The 22,248-nt window shown below is 35.6% G+C and overlaps 1 long non-coding RNA gene across 1 annotated transcript in view; it reads right to left on the minus strand.

Annotated features, from left to right (window-relative positions):
• Nucleotides 1–22,248, minus strand: part of LOC150063147 (uncharacterized) — a 52,621-nt gene that overhangs the window by 6,995 nt on the left and 23,378 nt on the right. The gene's annotated exons all lie outside the window — the stretch shown is intronic.

A 22,248-nucleotide genomic window follows, 5' to 3' on the forward strand; every position in this document is an offset into this window, starting at 1 on the left:
ATTAGTATTTTGCATTCCTTTTAGCTACAATAATGTAAGATGTTACTAATGTGTACTTTTAGATTATATGGAAACTCTTGTTATTTTCTCAACCAATGTGCAAGTCTAAAACTCTTCTTAAAGAAAAAAATTCTTATTTGAATGTCACTGAAAGGAATCACAACTAAGTTTATCCTATTGACTTAATAACTGAAACACAGATTACATGGAAGAAAACCAAAATAAGTGGAAGAGAAATTATACATGAGAAAATTTTGCACTGACAAAACATTCTAACACTTTGACTTAAAATTCCCAAGCTGTTCTAAAAGTGCTATGAAATTTTTTAAATATTAATAAAAGATTATGTCGATAAATTATTTAGTAGAACTTTTCCTTAAGATAATGTATTTTTGTCCTGAAAGATCAAATACATGTCAAGAATACAGAATTGATTGTAATGCCCTGCATAGGGTCAACTGAAGCAGAGCTCTGAAGTATATAATAATTAGTCACATTCCTCGAACACCTCTCACAATGTTCTCAATATCTTTATTTTTGGACATTTTTATTTTCTTCAAGAAGGTGTACAAATGAGTTGCCATTCAATGGGTAGTTTATTAATACAATGCCTCTAAATTTTTAACATTGTTACCTATCCTCTCATCCCACTCTTTCCCTTGCTTTTCTTAATTTTTAGGTTTTACATTGTATATTTTGCAATTTAACAAGTTATCTATGTATTTGGTGCATCGTGATCCATGTCATTCCTTCAATATCGTCACTTTCACTTCAACCCACTCCTTCCCTTATTTTTTCTAAATTCTGTGGTACACACAATACATTCTTGCCTGCATTCCACTCCATTCGCCATTCATTCTTATTACCTAGACAGTTCGTTCCCCAAACTTTCAAACTATAGAGCAGTCATGGATCATCTGAACAGTATCACAAAATAAATGCAAAAAGAGTAAGGCCATCTGAGAAATAATATTACAACAAGAAATTGAAAACGTATTTAAAGAAGAGAAACAATAAATATATTTCACTTTGGCCATCTCAAGGCAATTGAATTGGACAGCAGAAGTTGGAAAAAAATTGAATGAGAACAATAATAAATATACCCCCTCCCCTTTTTTTGTCGGTCATGGGGCTTGAAATCAGGGCCTAGGCATTGTCCCTGAGCTCTTCAGCTCCAGGCTGTCACTCTACCACTTGAGTCACAGCACCACTTCCTATCCAATTTTTTAGGCTACTTGAGTCATGAGTATTCACTGATTCAAAATCAATTCATCAACACACATTACATCCCTGTTGGGTTTGGGCCTTGGGATTTACCATCAAAAATAAGGCAGATACGGGCCTTGGCTTAGTGGTAGAGTGCTTGCCTAGCATACAGAATAGACCTAGGTACGATTTCTTGGTAGCACATACATAGAAAAAAAGCCAGAAGTGGTGTTGTGGCTCAAGAGGTAGAGCTCTAGCCTTGAGAAAGCACAAGAACAGTGCTCAGGCCCTGCATTCAAAGCCCAAGACTGGCTCACACGTGGGCGTGCTCGCACACACACACACACACACACACACACACACACAGTCAAATTTAAGGGTGCCAGAAAGGCCAAGATACCATATAAAAGCTAAACTAAATAGTACGGAGGAAATTGGAAAAAATCCGGAGGAAATTAGAAAAATCCAGGAAAGTTATGATTGTCCCTAAATGGAAAAGAGCAAAAGAAATATTAGAACAACGAGAAAGTAAGAATGACAGAGGAAAGTTTTCACTAGAGAAGGATATGAATGGGACAGACTGCTGAATGTTTAAGAACTGCATTTGTGGTGCAAAATATAATTTGTAGCTTTTACCAGTGTCCATAATAGGATTTCCATTGTGGCCAATTTAATAGTTACTTCTCTAAATATGGAATTGGGAAGAAATATTGGGTAATGTTTCTATTTTACAGACACTTTAAGAACAAATGCAATGGGACCATATAAATTATACAGGACTCTAGGCATTTACCCAAAGTGAACTAAAAGAGGCCACTCTTGGGGGAGGAACACAGGGTACAATGCCTATGTGCTGCTGATCCTATAAAATAACCTTTATTGACGTGAACTCCAGGAAATGGAAGCATTTTTTTCTTTGTGACTGTTTTTTTTTTTTTAATCTTTTCCTTTGGTCTTGTGTGTTCCTTTATGTGTTGTGGGGAGGGAAAGGTGGGCAGAAAAATAAAGGGACAAAAGATAAACAAATGCAGTAGTGTTACTACTAGGTACTATGTTGAAAATGACTATGCAACTTGTGAGTGAGGATAGGAGGGGAAAACTGGGAGAGAGTTTAGAAAGGAGTGATATTGTCCCAAAATAAATGCACTCATTACCTGACTTATGTAACTGTAACCCCTCTGTACATCACCTTTATAAAAAACAATTTTAAAAATTTAAAGAACATAGGCAAGAACAGCTGAGTGCAAGTGGCTCACATCTGTAATCTCATCTACTTGGCAGGCTGAGACTTTAAGGACAGGATCCAAAAACTGAATTCAAGCTCCAGGACTAGCACACACACACACACACACACACACACACACACCAAAGCACACACCAAAGCACATATGAAGAATCAAATAATTCAGGTGAGAGTAAAATATATAAAAGAATTTAAGGTCTGAGTATTGAGCAGTTGTCACTGCTTATTGCAATTGACTCAATTGTGTATAATTTAATTTCTAGCAGTAATTATGTTTATAACTGGATCACAACTATTGAAAAATGTGAGCTATCAGCTCTCATGAGCCTGTATAAAAAACATCATTAAAATGCTGAAAATACAATTATTATGTGTCAATAATATTCTCATGTGGCTTTGACTAAAGTTGAGAAAGATATACATTGGACTAGATCAAGAAATTTGGGTGACATCAAGCCAGACAGCAAATGTCTATCTCACTAACATGTCTTTAATTCTGCATAATATGAGGAGCAATGAGAGATGTGTGCATGTATGCACACTTGAATTAATAAACTTACAGAGATCTAACTTAGGATGGCATTAAGAAAAGCTGTAATAAGACAGTGATGGATCATTTATTATTCACTGAAAAGGATAAGCACACAGAAGAAGAAGAATAGGAGCAAGAATGTGAAGCATAATCAGGCCATGTGAGCAATTGCTTTAGTAAATTAGCCATAGGCATCAAAAAACATTTTTTATGTAAAACATAACATTTCTCTGTGTGGGAAACTGGTAGTTATGAAAAGAAAGGTTAGTATGACTATAGGGAATTTTTACTAAGACAAGACAGTCAGGTGTTGCATGGTTGTCTCTTCTTTTTTGTTTTTTTTTTGTTTGTTTGTTTTTGGTCCGCTGTGGGGCTTGAACTTTGGGCACTATCCCTGAGCTCTTCAGTTCAAGGCTAGCACTCTACCACTTGAGCAACAGCACCACTTCCGGCTCTCTAGTGGTTAATTGGAAAGAAGAGTCTCTCAGTCTTTCGTTCCCCAGGCTGGCTCTGAACCTCAACCCTCAGATCTCAGCCTCTTGAGAAGCCAGGAAAATAGGGGTGAGCCACCGGGCACCTAGCTGTCTCTTCTTTTTAATCCTGTTTTATATCTAATCTGATTATCATAATTGTAATAGCTAGTGATCTTAAAGACTTAAATTATGAGCACAAATTTATAGAATATTTTTAGTATTTATTTTTTTGTTTTTTAATATTTTTATTAAAAATTTATTAACATTGATTTTTACATCATATTTCAAATGACAAGTTTAACAAACAAGTGTTCAAGAAGGGAATATCTATATACAATCACTGGGACTTAGTTTTTAGGACTTAATCCAAATTAGGCTAAGGGTTTGTATGTCATAGAAATATTAATTTATGAAATAAACATTATGTCTATAGAGTCATAGGTTTTTATGTCTATATAGTTATGTTTATATTTCCATTACCATGTCCATAGCATTGGGTATGCAAATAATGATTTTTTTGCCAGTCCTGGGGCTTGAACTCAGGGCTTGGATACTGTCCTTGTGCTATCTCAAAACTAGAGGTCCACCACTTGAGCCAAAGCACCACTTCCAGCTTTTTTCTATATATGTGGTATTGAGGAATCAAACCCAGGTCTTCATGCATGCTAGGCAAGCATTCTACCACTAGGCCAAACTCCTGACCCCTAATATTATTTTGAACTATATCAAGAAATGTGTGTAAACTTTGTTAAAGGGCTTCCTTATGACTTTATAAGGGTATTTAGTGGCTCATTTTTTCTACATGGTTTTATAGCTGAGTTCTTACAAATTTGCAATCTGTGGAGCTGGTGCAAAACAGTAATTAACATGCAAATGTGTGAACTTAATCTAATTTCTAGAGGAATTCTTAAAGATTAATCTCACTGAACCATTTTATTTCAGAGATGAGAAATCTGAAATTGTGTGGCTTTCTGAAATATTTCCACTGGTGAATGAATAAGGTAGCATATACCACAGTGAGTGTATTGGACAAAGGAAACCAGAAAATGTGTCTTACATGGCTAGCACTAGACAATAATGTTCCTTATTGGTCTACAGTGAAAGACAGCATCAAAATTGTTAAAATTATTATTGTTTGGAAAGTAATCAGATCAGAAACAATGACTTAGCTGTTTTTCTGAACAAAATATAATTTTTTATCCAAAACAATCCTCAAATAATTTTATGGATTAATAGCTACAAGATGTTTTGTCATTTGTTGCAACCATTGAATCTTAATTATTTATAGGATGAGGAAGATTTTCATTTTTGTATGGAATTTCTTTGAGGATGATCCTGATCAGATAGGGAAATTTCAAAGAAGTGGTTGATCCCTGCTATTTAGCATGCCAGTTAGTTAAGAATTGAAGAAGGTATTAGACCATGAGGCTTCTGAATATGACTGAAAGTTGTCTCTTCTCTTAACTGTAACAACTGCTAAGTCAGCAAAGCTTAGAGTGGGAACATCCAGGAATCACTGAGTGCAAATTCTTCAAGGTTTTGTTTCTCTAGTATTCGAGATTATATTGAAAAACATATGCTTTCTAAACAAGTGCCCTTCCACTTGATTCCTTCCCCTAGTCCTCCAAATCCTCACTGTGTATAAATGAAAATTATTTCTCAAAGTGATTAAATAACTTACATAAGACTGTTCACTCTTCCAAGGGAGGTATAGAAGAACTCAAGAGTTCATCCTAGACAATAGTCTTTGTGCAAAAGTGTCTTTCCTGCAAGAACTTCAGTCACACATCTGATTGTGTGTGCTATCCGCTGGGCTATTCATCAGTACCATTTCACGTTTATTTCGAACTAAAAAAAAAACCCAGAAACTTGACCTATAATTACTGAGTGATCATATTTCTATGTAAACAACTAAAGCATCCTTACCTCAGAGCACTTTGTCAGAGCACATCACTGAAACATCACAACTTCTTCTGGCTTTGTCTGCCACTCCATAACACAGGCTTCAGCCTTGACCCTATCACTAACAGCCCACTCTGTTTCTGGTAATTGGTGGTGTTCTTAAAGTCAGCTCTACTCTCCGCTTTTTTTTTAACTCTTGGAAAATAAATTCCATTGTGTTCTGTAAAATTTAAAGCAGAAGAAAAAAGGAAAAATGTCAGTCACTGGTGACTCACACCTAATATCCTACCCCCTCAGGAGGCTGGGATTTAAGGATCATGACTCAAAGCAAGCCCAGAAAATCACCAATTAACCACCAGACAAAGTCAGAATTAATCTGTGGATCAAATGGTAAAGTGATAGTTTGAGCAAAGAAAGCTTAGGGACAGAGCTTAGACTCTCAAGCCCCAGAACTGTCATTAGTGGGGGAGGGGAATGTTATACATTGTAAATTGAAACAAATTAATTAAATTGAACTCAATTAAATTTCAAAAACCCTGTAATGCCTTATATTACAACTGAGGTTGATACATATGAAAAGTTCTTTTCTTTTGAAATATTTCACTATTCTGGCAAAAGAGTAAGCAATGCAGCCAATTCAATAATTTCATGAAGACACACATAATAAGTAGATAGCACAGAATATGTAAAGGAGCTCAGGAATTGACATAGTTCCTGGCAGTAGATAACTTTTGAGAGGAATCTTCAAGGAAGTCAAATAATAAAGAGAAAGGATTATCAGCAAGAGGTGGGAACATAAAATACATGGAAACAGAGATGTTGAGCATTTCTTCATGTGTCTATAGGCCATTTTTGTTTCTTCTTCAGAGAAGACTCTCTTTAAGTCTTTGGCCCATCTTTTAATGGGATGGTTGTTTCTTTGGAGATCAGTTTTGGGGTGATTCAATTTTTTTGAGCTGTTGATATATTTTAGATATGAGGCCTTTGTCCATTGTATGATTTCAAAAACTTGGCTAGGGGTTTGCAACATAAATGTATACATCACCTCACTCTACCTGGCCATCTTTTCTTAAAGGATGAAGGGTTGGGCTGCAATTGTTGGACAATTGAAGCCTCTTGAACATAAAGTTCATGCAATTCCAAGGCAGCAGATGATGTGGAAGCAAAAATTCAAAGGAAAGAATAAGTCAGGTGAAAGCCATGATTTTCAGAGGGACTTCCTTCCCTTCTCTGTACCAGTGGGGTGGGATAAAAGAAGTGTCACAATGTGTATGTCACAGGTTTTTACCTAGAGGACAGTTAGGCATTTGTAAATGAGCTTACAGATAGTTATTGCTAAAGTTTTCATAAAAGTTAGATGTTTTGATAATATTGTTTACTTCTTCAAAATGTACACACTACCTATCCTTCAAACAGTACGTGTCTTGTGGGTAGAGCTGGTCAGATCTGGCTGAGTCAGCTTGAGTAGCAGTTGAAACACACTTGCTGCTCGTGGAGACATAGCCCACAGGCACATCTGCCTGGCTTTCCAGCCATGAGCTGTCCATGCTCCCTGCACTCCCCCGAAGGACCAATCGGTACCAGCTTCAAGTGCCTTACATCAACTCCCTGCAAGGTGATTGGTCAGGGGAGGCGCAGGAGGTTAGGGCGCTGGGACTACATGATTCCTGATCTGTGCAACAATAAAGGAAAGATCTGCTCATGATTGTCCTCTGGGCCTGTGTGTGTCGTTCACGCTTACCTCCTGCCAGAGAGCTAGCCCTATAATGTCTCATGCTTCTTTCACAGATGGATCAATAGAGTTAGGATTCCAAAAACTATTTCTATGGCAGACTATCCAACAGAAAAGAATCCTGCAGAAGAAAGAATCCCAATATTTAGCAATGCATGGCTTTAGGCTTAAGATCCTTCCTCTTTCTTGATTTGTTCCTCTGGAAAACTGGGCCAAAAACAATGTGCCAGGTTTCTGTGAGGGTCATGTTTTCTGTGCCACATATGAAGCATCTAGTAGAGAAGGATTAGTCTTCAAAATGCCTTGTTGTCCTTAAGTAAGTAGTGAGGAAAATCTGGTATATGTGTGGGGAAAACAAACATATTTCTCTGACACCTGATTTCTTGCAGCTGGTTCTACAGTCTGCCCTGCTCATCCATATTTATGAACTGACTTCTATACTTACAGCAGTCTTTGTTTTGAACCTTGGTACATTCATGCCAGTTACGCAAAATAAGGTAATTAAGTATTGCTTTACTGGATTAGTACAGAATTGGGAGAGAGCAGTGTTGCTTTGTCACATAAACAGTCACTTTCTCTATCCAGGATTGTCCACAATAATTTCTTTCTTCTGTGATCCTCTGGTGATTCAGCCTTTCCCAGCACATCACTAACGTGACTGAAATGTCTTAGTGGCTTTTCACCAGTGTTAACTTCAGCAACAAAACTTGTTTTCATGGTGCTTGGAATCCACCATGTTGGCTCAAGTACAAAGAATGCAGTGAAGATAATGTTCATGATGGATAAATGAACTATTAGCCAAATTGTCCAGCCACATCCAAGAAGGCAGTGAGGATAGAGCTGGTTGTGCTAGTTGACTTGCAATTTGAGGTAAATCGGAGTACTAGAGAACAAGATTTCTCAGTACCTTAAAAATACCTTTCCTTGTTCAATGGATAATCAGGAGGAGCTGGCCTGTAGAGAAATTCCAATTTCAGATGAATTAATTCTACAGTGTTATAAAGATTCTTTTGGAGATTTGGTCTTACTGAGTTTGGGCTTCTTTTTTGCAAAATAAATATGTCTGGGTAAAAGAATAGGCTGTATATTAAGAACCTCTATCAGGCATAGATTTGAAGAAAGCTGCTAGACACAAACATTCTGTGAGCTTATTGAAATTATTCTAGGAGATGTAGACAAAAATGATTCATTTACATGTCAAAGACTAAGTTTCAAGCTCTGACCCTGTAACCTGACAAATAACCTAATTGGCTATAAAAGGAAAAAAAAAACAAATCCTTTGGATTTGTGTAAGTACATTGATTATCCAGAATAATTAATAAGAAGGTGCTAATATTCCCCCCCACACACACTCACATGTACACACCCACAGAATTCACCAAATTAGGAGGCTCTTGCTTCTCCATTATATAAGTCTCCCAGCATTTCTACAGAGTACTAAACCCTTGATGCTTTCTGCAAGTTCTCTTAAGCAAAGGCAGCCTCTGTGTGTCTTCATAATTTGCATTTATTAGCTATCTTGGCTGGTGTTTAGAGTAAACAACTGCATGCTGTAGATGACAAGCCTGTTTTTCCCACTTCAGAATGAGCAATCTTCACGAATGTGAGTTAAGGTTCTTTCTTGTGCAGCAAATATTTATTAAGAAATCACATGTATCTGAAAATTTTCAGCAGAAAATAATTTTGATAGAGCTTAATAAAATTAATCCATCATGTTCTTGCAACTGCATTTCTAGTTATCAAGTTATCAGTAAAAGCAATTCCTTCACGTATATGATATCACATTCTGACCTTGAATCCCTAAAGAAACTATAAGGAGATGCTTCTATGTTACTGCCTGGAGCTAATTTATTCATTAAATTAAGGCAAGGCCTTTTGGTCAGCTACCCAGTTTTCACAGTGCTCCCTATCACCTTCCTTTATAATCAGATTCTGGATGCCATACTGGCTGATGATCACAGAAGTCCTTGACTTTGAAGCAAGAATATATATATATATATACATAGTTATAGATATGGATATAAAGATATATAATCAACTTTAATACTTCCAGCACCCTTGATACTTTCTCAATAGGAACTCACCAACATTGTGTGAACCCTTTCTTCAAAATCACTCCAATGTATTCTTTTCTCATTCATATCACTGTCAGAGTTTCATGCACCTTTATAATTTATTGAAGAGACTAATGATTTATCATATCATATATCCTAATTTTCAATTGCTGACAGTTGATCTTCACAGTAACCTTGAGGACAAAATATTATAATCCTGCCTCTTTCATAGGTAATGTATAAAAATTTGAGTCAGGAATTTTATGAAACATGCTGAGAGTTCAGAAATTCTAAATTAAAAGAAGATGCCTGTCCTCAAACTCCTATAGAACACACTCTTGATTTGTTGTATTTTTCAACTCAAATTTTGTGTATGTGTATAGAGAATTTGCTTGATTTCATTTTCAATCAAAGAGCATATATATACCTGTATCCTAACATCCAGGTAGATCTCTTGTTTCAGACTTGCGAACTTGGCATACTGTGGACATAGCCTCGCCCTGTTTTCTGAGCACTGTTGGCATACTGTTTGCAAAGAGTGGACAACTTCTCCTTAAATATCCTATTATGGGGAACACCCAACATCTTGTTAGAGCATGACTCATCCAATTCAGAATGACTATTTCTTTGCATGTACCAAGGAAAGCACATACTGCTTAGGCGATGGCACATTAGCATTGGACACCATGGCTATCTGTAGTGTAGAACTGGTTTTCTGAGGTCAGAGGAAATCATAGAACTGTTCAACAAGCACATCATTCAAATGCAGTGAAGTGTGGCTAGTCCAAGGTGGACTGAAGATCCAGTTCTCAGGCAAGCTCTTGAGTTTCTCTTTGCCTCGAATCAAGGAAAGCTTCTTCAAGTGTGAGTCTGTGAATTACATTCTTCTCTACTTACTGAATTAAGATTATGATCACAGTGTTGTATGGTTTATCACAGACATGATTGAAGGAAATGGCAGCATCTTAGATGCTCTGGTTAATCTCCCACCTATGGTTTTTATTTTGAAAATCATACAGAGCACATAGCACTCTCTGGGAAGAGGCAGCAAGCTTATCTGGTAATATTACACATGACACCCTGCATTATACACAAATCAGTATGCTCAGATACTTGAGGAAAGATTGTAGAAACTATTCTAAATAACTCTGCCACATGATTCAATCTAACACTTTGGATATTCAAAACTGTAAGTATTCAGGGGAATACTGACCCCCTAAATCTCTTGGCATGTGTCTTCTTCCAAATGCATAGCAACAGACACAATCTAATGTGGCATCAACATGCATCCAGACTCCTGATTTAATTTCTATGTAACTTTACAATTTAAGAAATTGATTTGATAGAATCTTGTTCTTAATGTAAACTGCATTATTTCCATCAGCACTCAACACAATATGAAAGAAAAATAATGGCTACCATTTACTTAGCAAATAATACACCTGAGGTAGTACACTAGACTCTGTGGCTACTATTCATGTTATATGTTTAAAAATCCCAGTAATCCTAACCTAATGGTTTTCTATATAGATATAGATATGGATAAAATGTGAATTTTAAATAATCTGTAGATTTTTCATCAAAATAGTTTTCATTAGATAACAAATAAAAACAAGAGGTTTATCTTTGTGATTATTCTTCTTAATATACTATGCAAAGTTATTTCTTTTCTCATTTTTAACCTTATGGTTTATTTTATGTTACTGTATCTGACTTTGGTATCTTATATATATTATATATATATTAATTTGTTTATTTGAAATAGGGAAGGGAAGGGGAAAAACAAGATGATTCAGAAGGAGAAGGGGGAGGAAAAATGGGAGAGAAACATGGGAAGAGGTATTAATGTTCAAGAAGTAATGTACCTACTACCTGACAAATGTAACTGTAATCCCTCTATACATCACTCCGGCAATAAAATACAATTGAAAAATAAAAACTGCCATCCTGATAATGTGGTAACATACTCAGTTTGAAATAGTGTTGGTCCTCTTTCTTTTCCACAGGGCCTCAGAATAATCTCTGTGGTATATATAGGTAGGGTTTGGATAATGGGTAAAATTCATTTTTGAAATTTTTGAAAACTATTAAATGGTTTTAAATGCCCTCAAAGGACCCAAAAGAGCTTGTTGTTTTAAGATAAATGACAAATTTAAAACCAGTAGAAGGTTGGACACGTTGGGTTGATAAAGTATTGAAAAATAAATGCATAGAGTAAAAGACATGATGAAATAGAAAACATTTGTAAAGTGAAGAATGAAATGATAACAATATCAATATCAACTTGAAAATTGTAAAAAAATAAATAAAGATTACTAAATCTTTTCCATCTACTCAGGAGAGAAGAGGAAAAACAAGATTGGAGGTTGTGGGAAGAGGAAAAAGGGGACAAAAACATGATAACAGAGATCAAGTTTCGAGAAGTAATGCATCCATTACCTGATGAGTATAAATGTAACCCCTCTATACATCCCGACAATGAAATACAATAATTTTTAAAAAGTAAGCAGGAGGATCGTGAATTCTGTAAATTCCAGTCTGCGAAAGTTAGCAAACCCCTCCACACAGCTGGGCATGATGGCATATCATCTCTTACCTCTGCTACATTATAGGCATAAGTACAAAGATGATGGTCCAGGATGGCCCAGGCAAAAGGTAACACTCTACTCAGAAAATAACTAAATCAAAAAAGAACTTAGATGTGGCTGAAGTGATAGAGGATTTACCTAGCATGAGGCTGTTAATTCAATTCACAGTACTGCTTAAGGAGGAAAAATTCTGCAGGGAATAGAGAAAGCTATATTACCTTGAGCAATTTGAAAATCAGTCCAAAATATGAGATCATGACAGGAAGACTGAAGTTTCCACCAAAGGTCCAAAAAAAGTCTAATTAGAACTAAACGCATTTGCATGTTTGAGTCGAACAGTTTTTTGTCACTACACAAAATAACTGCAATAGTTAATTACTAAAGAAGAAATGCTGATTTTTGGCTCACCACTTTTGAGGTTTCATTCCACCATGGACTGGGGTGAGGGGTGAGGCCCTAGCGCAGTATGGGAGCTATTATGGATATAGGAAGAATAAATAGATGGCGCATGTGGTGAAAGCCTGATGCCAGTGGAAAACTACTGGTTTGCACATTCTCTCTCTCCTTTCTACACAGGATACTAAGTGCTTGACATCACATGGGGACCCTCACCAAAGACAGGGTGAGTACCTGTTCCTTTAATGAGCTTCAACTTTGCTACATCCTCATTTCTTGTTATCTGCCTCCTAGAATGTGCTCTTTCCTCTGTAAACTGAAAACACCTCAAGCTAAAAGGTACTCTCTTGCCCACTGAAAGTGGAGATAGAGAGAACTCTTGGCAATGAATGCATGTCTAGAATAATCCTTTTCTGTTGTCAGGTATCTGCTGGATAGAGCCAGAAGTGAGGCAGTCCATGGTGCAGCATGGAGACAAACCACTCTCCTTGTGGCCATGAAGACAAAGAGAAGAAGATGGATGCTACCTGAGGGTCCCACAATCCCTGATTCTAACTAGAATGAGTTTAGACAAGGAGAAGTCCAGGGATGCAGAAGAAAGACATAATGACATGGGTAACACAATAATGCATTTACCTATACAATATCCCGAGACTCTACTGACTATATGTATCACTCAAAAGGATAACATATGGGATTAGGAAACAAGGAACTTTGTGGAAGAGACAGGTAAAGTGGTCCCACATTGATGGTGCTGAGCATTAATGGGAGAAAGGCACCTGAACATGTCAGTAACAATGCTTTGTTCCTTATTATGGTGATCAGAAAGGCACAGAAAAAATTTAATTTAGCCATCCTTGTTTATTGGAGGTATCCACAAATGAGGTGAGGGAACAATAAGTTAATGTTCCTCAGATAAATGGTCAATCCATAACCTGGTGCCTTTCTTCTATTTTTTAAACCAGTCCTGGGGCTTGAACTCAGGTCCTGAGTACTGACCTTGGGCATTATCAAGGTGCTCTACCACTTGAGCCACAACACCACTACAGATTTTTCTATGTATGTGGTACTGAGAAATTGAACCCAGGTCTTCATGCATGCTAGGCAAGCACTCTACTACTCTGCCAAACTCCCAGCCAAGCCTTTCTTGAAACAAAATGGGAACTTTAAGAATCATTTGATTTCTCATCAATTATAAAAGATATTCCTTTATAATTTGTAAATTATAATTTTATTATCTTACAGTAGTTCTACAAAAGAGTTTCAATTCGACAAGTCATTCTATGAGCACAATGCATCTAGATCAATCTCATCCCTTTCATCATTCTCTCACATCTCTTCCAACCCCATGTATCCTTTCAATCTTCTCTGGTCCCCTTTCTTGTACATACATTGAATATTATAATGACATGCTCCTACCCTTCCTCTCTTCATTTGTCCTCACTCCTTTTGATATCATCCTACCCCCAGACACCTTAAGTACCAGCTTCCTGGTATTTATTTGTTAGACTTCAAATTAGTTGTTTAAAGAAGTTATATATAGGATTCTCTCTTGCATATACCATATTTAATTACATTGTCGGCAGACATGTTTATCAGTTTTAGGGTTTAAACTCAGGGCTTGGGCACTTTTCTTGAGATTTTTTCCACTCAAAGTTAGCCCTCTAACACTTTGAACCACAGTGCCACTTCCTGGAAGATAACTGGAGACAAGAATGAAAGGATCTCTAGGATATAGAAACATAAGCCATATAATGAATGATTGTTGTCCTTAATGTACTATGTTGTCTCTCATCTCTTTTGCTGTCCCTTGGTTATCTCATGTTGTTACAGTATCTCACTTTGTTATCTGATATATTGGATTTATTTGTATTTGGTTATTTGAAATTGGATAGGGAAGGGGGAAAACAAGATGAGGGGTGGGGATGGGGGGAGGGAAATGGGGACCAAGACATGTGAAAGGGTATCAATGTATGGGAATTAATGCACCATCTATCTGGCAAACATCATGTAACCCTTCTGTTAATTAAAATAAAAAATATATGAAAAAAAAGAATGTCATGAACTTTCCTGCCTGGGGTGGCTTAGAACTATGATCTTCAGCCTCCTGAGTAGCTAGTATGACAAACATGAGCCACAGTTCTCTGGCATTTTTATGTATACATTGACTATTTATATTTCTTCTTCTGAGAAGTCTCTAACTACTTTGCCCATTTATTAATTGGGTTATTGATTTTTTTGAAGGTTTAGTTTTCTGAGGTCTTCACACAATCCGGAAGGAGAAGAAAAAGGAAGAAAATAAGAGCATGTTTAGTTACAACAGATAGAGCAACATTTCCATGTATATCTGGTCTCTCATTACAATGCACATTAATTTCTTAACAATTTCTGACCCCAGAGAAAGCTGATCCTTTACTTTCCTTGGTTGGATCATATCTCTTTAGTTATAAAGTGAAGGTACCTGCCAAACTAAGATGACACAATGAAAATTTGATTTGTGATCCCAAAGTTAGACTTGTGTTACAAAATAATTTATTACATAGGTCAAGAATACTAAGCATATCTAAACCCTATCCTTGAGAATAAGGTAAACAGATTATATATTTGAAGAATTTTCAGAAAGCCTTTTATAGCACATTTTTCATATAAAGGAAAAATTGGGACACTAAAATGCAGTATTCAGTCATGTCTATAAAGTAGTATAAAACCTAAATAGACAAATAATAAGAGTTTACTTCCAGGCACTAATGGCTCAGGGTTGCAATTCTAGTTACTCAGAAGGCTGAAATCTAAGTATTACATTTTGAAGCCATGCTGGGCAGGAAAGTCCATGATAAGCTTATCTCTAATTAACCACCAAAATAAAGCTTTGACTGGAGTCGCTGCTCAAGCAGTTTAATTCCAGCCTTGAGTAAAATATTAAAGACTAGAGCTTAAATGTAGAATTCAAGCTCTAGTATCAGCTTTAAAAAAGTAGTAGCTAAAACTATTACCAATGAAGCACTAGCCTAGAAAGCCTCATAAGTTATTTAGATGTTGAAAGTGCACAAATAGCTGCCCAAATATTTGTAGGAAAAAAAGCATATGTGAGTCACGTGGTAAATCATAAACTGAAATTTATTTTTGCAAAGAAATTTAATATTATATTTTTAAAATAAATGATAGAAGAGCTGCATGAGCGGGTGTCCAGCAGTCCTCAGCCTTGAGTTTCTCCCTAGTACACCCAGAGGTCCAAAGAGCTAAATGAGACACAATATGCAAATACATTTGTTTATATATACTCTTCATATTCATATGGTGAAAGTCTCCTAAAGCACAAATTTATGGCTGAAAAACATCTTGAAAATCATATTGATCACTGATTATGACAACTAACACATGAATATCAATACCCATCCATGCTTGGAATACTACTCTATTGTTAATTTAAAGAGAGTAAATATACTAGGGAAAAGAGATTCAGCATTGCTGAGATTCTACATTTCTCAAACTGTTCCATTCATTGACAGTAATGTCAATGAAGGGAGAGGCATTTGAGGTACAGCCAAGACCAAGGAGAACAAAGGGCCAAACAAAGTTACAGCAGCTTTTCTACCCTGATTTCATATAAAATCCCAGAGAAGAGTCATTTTTGCCTGAAAATTCTTTTTTACCTCCTTTTTCTTTAGCTGTGTACTCAACAGATTGGCTTCCTCATTTATAACTGAGTTTGTATTTCTTAGTGATGAAAGATGTGCAGTAAAGATGAGGCACTGAAGAGTCTACCATGATAATTAACATATAGTAAATCTCCATAAAATGTTGCTGTTGCCCTTCATCTTCCCCTCTCCTGCTGTGAAATGGTTGCTGTTTGAGTCCATCTCCTACTTAACCCACATGAAGACACAGTGCCATATGTCTTTGGTTCTTCCATTCTGTACCAAGTATGTGGAACAAAATCAGTAAGTTGTGGAAGGAGTTGCCTCAATGAACTACAAGGATAATCTCTTACCTAGGGAGGAGCCACTACTCACTCAAGTAGTCATCAACAAAATTGTCAGAGTCCTGCACCAGGAACATATCCTTTTGCTAAATATCCCTTTGATTTGTCATAGATGTCTTCTTTGAATCCATGTTTCTCTAGGAGCCTCCACATGAAAAGACCTTGCAATGCATTTCCGATTCTTCCAAAAGAAAACCAATCCATTGAAAGGAGGATACTGTTCCCTAGTTCTGTTTTTACACCCCTGAACTCAAAGTGAAAATATAAGTGAATGAATCATCTCTGTCTTCCCCTCATTTCTGCTGTTTTACAAAGCCATTATCATGGGACATAATAGTTTCTTTCTAACATCTTTACTACCATGTTATATTTCATGATGTTAAATTTATATATCTTGCTTCTACATTGCATACATTTTTCCTTCTGGCTAATGATACTTAAATATATTTGTGAAGTGTAAGTCATTCATCGATATGAACTATCATTGAGCTTTTATGAAATTATTTAATGTGTAGTTTAACAATGAGAGACATAAGAGATGAGCAAGGAGGTTTTAAATATGTTGCAAAATTAGCTTATAAATTTCTTTGAAAATCTATATGTTTCCTCCATTAAATTTGTAAATGTCATGGGTTCAGTTGTTGTTTCAATTGCAGAACATTCCACAGGTTTCTGGGGAAAAATATACTGAAAACTCAAAAAAATCAGAAAATGCCCCAGGGGAATGGGTAACTACATTTTTTCTCTCAAATGATATTTGTGAATATCCAGGTGCCTCATAAACTTCAGACAAGTAAGCCATGCATGTACTGTTTTAAGAATTCTGTTAAACTCTCAGATTCAATTTCTAAGGTAAAGAAATGGAAGTTCCACAAATGGAAGCAATTTGCTTAATTATTCCACTGGCACAAGGTAACAAATAGAATATGATTTGACAATGATTTTCTCATAGTATTTTGCTGACCTGTAGTAAATGTGCAGTCAACTAAAAAATTCCCCAAATCCACAGAAAACAAAATGGAAGCTACAGAGGGAGCCTAGAATTGAATAATATTCAGATGTATGCACTGTATCCATTTGCTAACTCTAGCAAATTTTGAGCTCTAGAGGATATGTAATATTGTTGTCACTCTTATTATGTATAGAAATAAAGCTAAGCCACAAAAGATTTTAGGTACCTGCCCAATGAAGTCCAGTCTTTTGGCTACCCAGCCTTTCAGCACCCAGACTGGCAATAAGCTCTCTGTTCCTTGGTGAGATAAGTACAACATTTACAAAATGACTAGGGAAAGCAAAGCTGTCAAAACCCTATGGCTTTCAGCCTTCACTGCCACGGAGGTAAGCCTTCAGTGGGAACGTAGTATCAAAAACAAGAAATGTACTCATTACCATATATATATATATATATATATGGTAATATAATGTATGTATATAATGTAACTCCTCTCTCCATCACCCTGACAATAGCATTGCATTAAAAAAGAAAGAAAAAGGAAAAGCAACTGCTCACTGAGTAGAGGAAGATATATATATATATATATATTGGAACACCAGCATTTCTCCAGGACCTTGGAGATCACTTCTAAGGAAAAGAAGAGAATTTGCCATCAAAATGCCCAGCTTGAGCTGGTGATGTTTGAGAAAGAGGAGAAATGAAGAAAATTGATGAAATGCAAGTAGGCAAAGTCATGAAACAAAACATAGTACAGGAAGTATAACTTGTGTGATTCTGGACAAGGGAGTGGCAACACTTAGCAGGTAGAGAGGATGAAAATAAGCAGTTCTGGTTAGATCAGGTGATCATATAATTCTCCCATGGAGAAGTTTCTGGTTCCTGTTTGGCTTTTGTATTGATTTAATGTATATTAATAGTTCATACAGGGTTACATTGAAACAGTTCTTGGTTTGTTATTGCTAGAATTTTTTTTCAGCCTTGTTATTTCTGTTGGAAGTGGTTGATACAATTCAGCAAAGAACCATTTATTAGTATCTGCACTATACCACACCAGAATGTATCACACAACACCATACTACATCCTACATGCCACAGCATAATACCACACTATCTGAACCACACTACAGCATATATCACTGTGGAACCTTGACCTATTCACCACCCGACCACCACAATAATACAATGCAATTCACAAGTCAACATAACATCCATTAAGGCCAAAAAGCAACTTGGTTCATTAAGAGTGCTTCCAAACTTGCTTAATTTAGTGGGAAAGTTTTAGACCAAAAAAAAGAAAAAGAAATCTGCCATAAATAATTCACTAATGGAATGTAAAAAAATGCTTCCTTTAGGGAAGGGAAGGGGAACAACAAAACAGTGACAATGGACAAAGGATGAATTAATCCAACAGCAATAGTCACAAGACTATATGTTGGAAATGAATGTTACAACTTGGAATGGGGAATGTCTAGAGGGAAGGGAAGTGGGAGAAAAACCAGCAGAGGGGGTAACAATGTTCCACAAGAAATATACTCATTGCCTTACATGTATAACTATAACCCTCCGTACAGCACCCTGACAAGAAAAGATAAAGATTGAAAATATATGTCCCTTAATACTGTTATAGTTCAAATATTAAGAAAGGAACTGAGAAACAAAATTATGAAAGGTTTTTGAAATTTCAAATAAATAAAATTACTGATAGACCATAAAGCAATTTTGAAATTAATGTGTAAAACATAAGTAACATAAGTAAATATAATAAGTTATAGGAAAAATGTAAATATGTAAATGTTGTATGTGTTCAATATTTAAATTATATTGCATGTATATGTCTTAGAAATTATGAGAAATAAAATTTGAAAACTATATGTAAAATCATAAATATAATCATCTACAATAAACTTCCAAAAGTTGTGAATAATCATTACTATTTTTTCAAATAATTTTAAATTAAATGCAATGCAAGTCAAATAAAAAGTCTCAGGAAAATAGACAAGTTGATTTTAAGTTTATATGGAAAAACAAAGGACTAAAAAAAATCTCAAGACTACTTGATGGGTATATACTGGTATATCAACTGGTATATACTGATGTACTGGTATATTCTGATGGGTATAAACTGGTATATCGACAGCTGTAGCATTGACAGCTAATCCTATAAAATAAAATTTTTAAAAATCAATTGAATAATTTATATAATGTTAAATAAATTGTATAAAGAAAACCCAAAGCAACAATGCTAAACACCTATTAATTTGAGGGAAAGAGATGGACAAATGAAGAGAAGGGGAAAGCAAATGTATATCCAACAAATTAAGCAAAATGAGGAAACATATTGTAGCAATAAACTGTTAAATGGCAACTCCTGTGCAACTATTGAATGATAAAAATTTTAAACATATTTTAAATATTGTATTTGGGGGAACATGTGCATGTGTCATATGAGACCTACTTTTAGAAGTTTGACCATTTCAAAAAAAATAAAATACTTAATATGCGGTCAACCTATTCATTACCAGGTATGGACCCAAGACACATAAAAGAATGTAAACACCATACATTATTTAGCCCTAAACTAAAGTCAATGCAATTTTCCATTCACAGACATATATAGTATCTATGTATGTTTAAGTATATATAAAGCATATGTACATAAATATATATGTACATTATATATACCCATATGCATATAAACATATAATATGTAATTGTATTTATATGTTCTTTTATGTATCTCTATATAGACTTGGCAAATGCAATAAAACTGAGTATTATTTGCAGCTATGGTTTCAAAAGTATACTAACTATATAGATTTGTATGCTACTGAAGTCAGTCAAATTTTTTTGCCCGTCCTTGGGCTTCAACTCAAATCCTGGACACTGTGCTGAGCTTGTTTAGCTCAAGGCTAGCATGTTTTCATTTGAGCCACAGTGACTTCTGGCTTTTTCTGTTTATGTGGTACTGAGGAATTGAACCCAGGGCTTCAAGCCTGCTAGGCAAATGTTCTACCACTAAAACACATTTCCAGCCTATCAATACTACTTAACTTGTAAAATTAACCAACATACTGATGTACACAGCAAGGATAAATATTTAAAATATGCTGACAGAAAGAAACAAATTAGTACTACACATTGCTCAATTCCTCTTATGTGAAAATTTTAGAATAAATGATTCAATTGTATAGTGCCATAAAACCAAACAATGATTAATTACAGTATCATGTCCCTTGTATTTGACTAGCAAAGGGCATGAAGAATGTGTTTAACAGTAGTAAATATTCTGTATATTGTTACAATGGCTCATGTATTTCTTAAAATTCATTGAGCTCTGTATCTAATTAAAATGGGTATTTTAAAACATGTTATATTTTTGGTATACAATTGTACTTCAAAACATTACTGAACAAAATCAAAACTGTTAAATTTTAATTTCATAGAATATGCATTGAATTTTATGTCCATAACCCCCTTCCTCTAGAAAGTAAATGTAAGTCCTTGCATTTCCTAGGATATGGCACTTACTTTAAAATCTTACCATTCAACCTCATAGATCTCTTGCTGGTAATCTGTCATTTATCACAATACTTTATCACAGTGATGATTACTGCCTCAACAACTTGGGTTTAACCCATTAGTTTATCCTTCCTGGAATGGTACCACTGACCCTACTACCAAATCAGAATTTTAATTACTGGTTTTTCCTTCTAATACTTGGAAGTACTGCTATTTTAAATATATATTGGTTGATTTTCTTTAGTTAATTGTACAAATGAGTTGTCATTCAACAGAAAAGTTTATGATTGCAGTGTATCTTGATGTGTATCACACCTTCAACATCTTCAACCTTATTTCCTTATTTTCCTCAGGAAATAATGCACTATGAATGCCACATAACTTAGACTTATTGATTTTTGCTGAGAAATATTTAATACAGATGTACTCATCAGCTAATAAGGAACAGAATAAACACCAGGTATTTGAGGCTTCTCCAATCTGTGTCTAGTTTTTTTGTTTGTTTCTTGAGTCATTCTCTCTTGCAGTCATGTGGCCACCAAGCTGAAGGCCAGTAAGGAGCTGACAGTAGAGCTGAACGCTTGCCAAGCATCAGTGACTCTTAGCATAACAAGGCCTACTAACTATCCTGAGACATGGACTTTCAGACTACCTCTAGTACCAACTCTGACCACCTCAGACCACCTCTGAGCAGGCTTATGACTGTGTTAACCAGGCATATCTTCCTTCCCCATCTCCTGTTGTTATTCTTTCTATGTAGCCTAAGGCAAATATTTGTACCCCTAAAAATGGTTAAAGAAGAACTGAAGTTTTATCTTACCACAGCATTCCCACACTGTGTGAATCATGTGATGAATCTACTTCTGCTCTTCATCTGTTTCTTTTTTTATATGAAAGAAGCATTTCATATTTACTGTTTTAAAACAGAGACACTTGAAAAGATGAAATAGAAGTCTTACATTCCTGTACTTAAATATGTATATTTCTTGCGTGTATTAATTACTGGTATTTCTTAATTTGTTTCTCCAAGTATATATATATATATAGTCTACAGTAATCTGTGTATTTTCTTTGTGTTAAAACATAGGTATTATGGAAGCTTATAAAATACAGAATAAGAAAATTATGAGACAATGTGCACCAGAGCATGAAGAATTGAAATAGTACAATAGACATGCACAAAGATGGCACCACCAAAATGCAGTGAGTGCCTATCTGCATATGAGAAATCCACCATCAGCTTCCACTGCTAAAATCTTCATCTGTTTCTTAATTTGCTCTACAGAAGGGAGTGGCGGGACATGATTGGTGGAACTCCTAGACTTCTGCCCTCCAGTTTCAATAATTCTGTATTATTTGTCATTTGATACTTGGCTATACTGTTTATTATTAGAACACCCTGGTTTGCTTGTCATTAACTCACAGCTTCTGCTCTTTCATTACAGGCTAACTAATTGCTGCTATACTTTATATATGTGTGTGTGTGTGTGTGTGTGTGTGTGTGTGTGTGTGTGTGTATGTAAGAGAAAGAGAGAGAGACAGAAAGACACAGAGATAGAGAGAGGGAAGCAGGCAGGCAGACAGAGACAGACAGACAGAGACAGAACTTTCAAGTTATGGTAATTCATGAGGAAAACATAGCTCTCACATGAACATTACTATTTAA

This window comes from Megascapheus bottae, chromosome 5, assembly GCF_031878675.1.
Source record: "Megascapheus bottae isolate mThoBot1 chromosome 5, mThoBot2.hap1, whole genome shotgun sequence".
Lineage (NCBI taxonomy): Eukaryota > Metazoa > Chordata > Mammalia > Rodentia > Geomyidae > Megascapheus > Megascapheus bottae.